This window comes from Triticum urartu, chromosome 4, assembly GCF_003073215.2.
Source record: "Triticum urartu cultivar G1812 chromosome 4, Tu2.1, whole genome shotgun sequence".
Taxonomy (NCBI): Eukaryota; Viridiplantae; Streptophyta; class Magnoliopsida; order Poales; family Poaceae; genus Triticum; species Triticum urartu.
The window spans coordinates 514701184-514704333 of record NC_053025.1 but is presented as its reverse complement, the minus strand read 5'-3'; positions in this window follow the sequence as shown (position 1 = coordinate 514704333).

The window sequence follows — 3150 nt, the reverse complement described above, 5'->3', positions numbered from 1 at the left end:
CCAACTCAATCCCAATTAAAGTAGTTATCAACCCAACAATATTAATTTAGAGTGATGAGATACATATGATAATCCAAGTACTAGATACTCAAGATGTCCATAACCAGGGACACGGCTAACCATGATTAGTTTATACACTCTGCAGAGGTTTGCGCACTTTTCCCCACAAGACTCGATCTCCTCCATTGGATTTCTCGCACTACATGATGTTTGAGAAACGGATGACCGAGACACAGTTTTTCAGAACCATTAACTCTCTACTCCGGATAGACTATACCACCTACAACCCAACTACCTGCTAGTCTACCTCTTCAAGAGCTTCACGCAACTTAATCAACTATTCTAGAGCCCATAATAGCTTGTGGCTGCACACGGAAGTTTCTAGCATGAAATATCTCAGTTCCCTTTGAGCCTGGGTGGCAGACCTTAGGATTATCGCACGGGTACTCCGGGAGTATCCTAGGACAACACTGGATTCTCTAGGTGCCCAACAAACAATCCACCCAGATGTGTATTTAAGTTGCCACCTTAAGTTGAACCATTAATTAATAATCTCACATCTGTCATGGATTCACTCGGCCAAACCACGTCTACGAGCATAGCATAGCAATATAAGCAATACGTAGAAGTAACTCCCAGGGGTTTGATAATAACAGGGCAATAGGTTCTACCTCATCAACTACTTCCCAACCCACATGTTAAACACATCCTAATCATGCAACGTTTGAGGATTGGAGCTAATGCATAAAAACTGGGTATGAAGAGAATATGATCAAAGTGTTACTTGCCTTGCTGATGATCCGCAAAACCTAGAGACTCGTAGTAGCACGCTTCGCACTCCGGGTGTTCTGTCGCAAACAAACAATAGCATGCATAAGCAATCAAGCAAAGAAACATGGGTAAATCTCAAATAAGAAGATCTAACCAGAAAGTTCAACTTAAGAACTCCGGTTTGCAAAAAGAATCAAATCAAACGGAGCAACAAAACTCAAACTACGAAAGAAACAAGATCCGTTTACTAATCTGGACTAAAGTCAAATTTTACAATACCAAAATCTTGTTCAAGTTGGTTAAACAGAAAGAGGGTTTCGAGAAGAAGATCTAGGCGCTTGAATCGCCTGATTCCAATAAACAAGCGAAAAGATAAACTAATCGCGGAAAATCCGAGAAAAAGAAAAACTGACGAACAGGCTAACGAACGAACGTTCGCTGTCTACGGTCAATGAGTGAACACCTTTCGTTAAAATGAACACATGGACGAACGTCCCTAAACCGAAAAAATCGATCTATTCTAAAAAAACGAACCTAGGGTTTTCTAAAAAAATGGATCGGTTTTAAAAAAACGAACGGCGGCTTATACCTCTGGCGAGATCCGGCGAGGCGGGCTGCGACGGTGGGGTGCGCGGGGCGGCAGGGCGGCGGCGCGGCAAAGGGCGGCGGCGGGGCGGGGGCTAGGCGGCGCGGGGCTCGGGTTGGGTGGCGGTGTGGGGTGCAGGGGCGACATATAAATAGGAGGGGGGCTAGCTTGGGGGAGGGGGCAAGCGGCGCGGGGGAGGAGTCCCGACCGGACTCGGCTTCAGCGGCGGCGGCTCCGCGTCGGGGACGAGGCGGGCGGCTCGGGCGGGCTGGCTAGGCCGGCTGACTGGGCTTCGGCCCAGTCGGCGAAGGGGACTTTTTTTTAAAATAATTTCGCCGAAACTAAAATAAATCCTAGAAAATAAAATAAAAAACTAAAATGCCAAAACAAATTTTCACCGTCTAAATAAAATATTGAGAACGAGATGAACATTTTCTTGGCCCTAAGATGCAACTTTGAAAAACATGCAATTTTTCTATAATTCAAATAAAACAGCAATAAACTCCGAATAAAATCAAATATTTGATTTTAATATTTTTCCTCCAATATTTCATTTATTTTGGAGAAGTCATATTATCTCCTCTCATATATTTTAATATGAAATATTTTCGGAGAGAAAAATAATTAAAACCAAAAATTCGCATTTCAATATTTGATAAAACTCAAATATGAAAACAGGGAAATCCCCAACTCTCTCCGATGGTCCTTGAGTTGCTTAGGATTTTGAGGATCGCGAAATGAAATGCAGTAAAATATGATGTGCATGAATGATCTATGTATAACATTCCAAATTGAAAATTTGGGATGTTACAAACCTACCCCCCCTTAAGATGAATCTCGCCCTCGAGATTCTGGTTGGCTAGAAAATAGGTGTGGGTGGTCTTTGCGAAGATCACCCTCTCGTTCCCAGGTGGCTTCATCTTCGGAATGGTGACTCCACTGAACTTTGCAAAACTTGATAACCTTGTTGCAGGTGACTCGGCTGGCAAATTCAAGAACCCTGACTTGCTTCTCCTCATAGGTCAGATCACTATCCAACTGAATTGCCTCCAGGGGAACTGTATCTCTTAGTGGTATATCGGCCATCTCAGCATGATACTTCTTCAGTTGTGAAACATGAAACACATCATGAACTCCTGATAGTCCTTCAGGTAACTCCAACTTATAGGCAACTTCTCCCATACGCTCCAAAATTCGATACAGTCCTACAAATCTCGGGGCTAACTTTCCCTTAACTCCAAAACGTTTCACTCCTCGCAGGGGTGACACTCGCAGATATGCTCTATCTCCAATTTCATAGGTTATTTCCTTCTGTTTCGAATCTGCATAACTCTTCTATCTGGACTGAGCTACCTTTAATCTATCTCGGATTAACTTAACCTTTTCTTCAGACTCCTTGATCAAATTTGGTCCAAACAACTGTCGGTCTCCAACTTCATCCCACATCAACGGTGTTCTGCACCTCCGTCCATACAGGGCTTCAAACGGTGCCATCTTCAAACTGGCTAGATAGCTATTGTTGTATGAGAACTCCACATAGAGTAAATTGTCATCCCAACTAGATCCATAATCTAGCGCACAGGCTCTCAACATATCCTCTAGAATCTGGTTGACTCTCTCGGTCTGTCCATCCATCTGCGGGTGGAATGCTGTATTGAACTCCAGTCTGGTTCCCAAAGTTTCATGCAACTGATTCCAAAACTTTGAGGTAAACTGGGTTCCTCTGTCTGATACAATTGTCCTCGGAACTCCATGCAAACATACGATCCTGGTCATATATATCTTGGCCAACT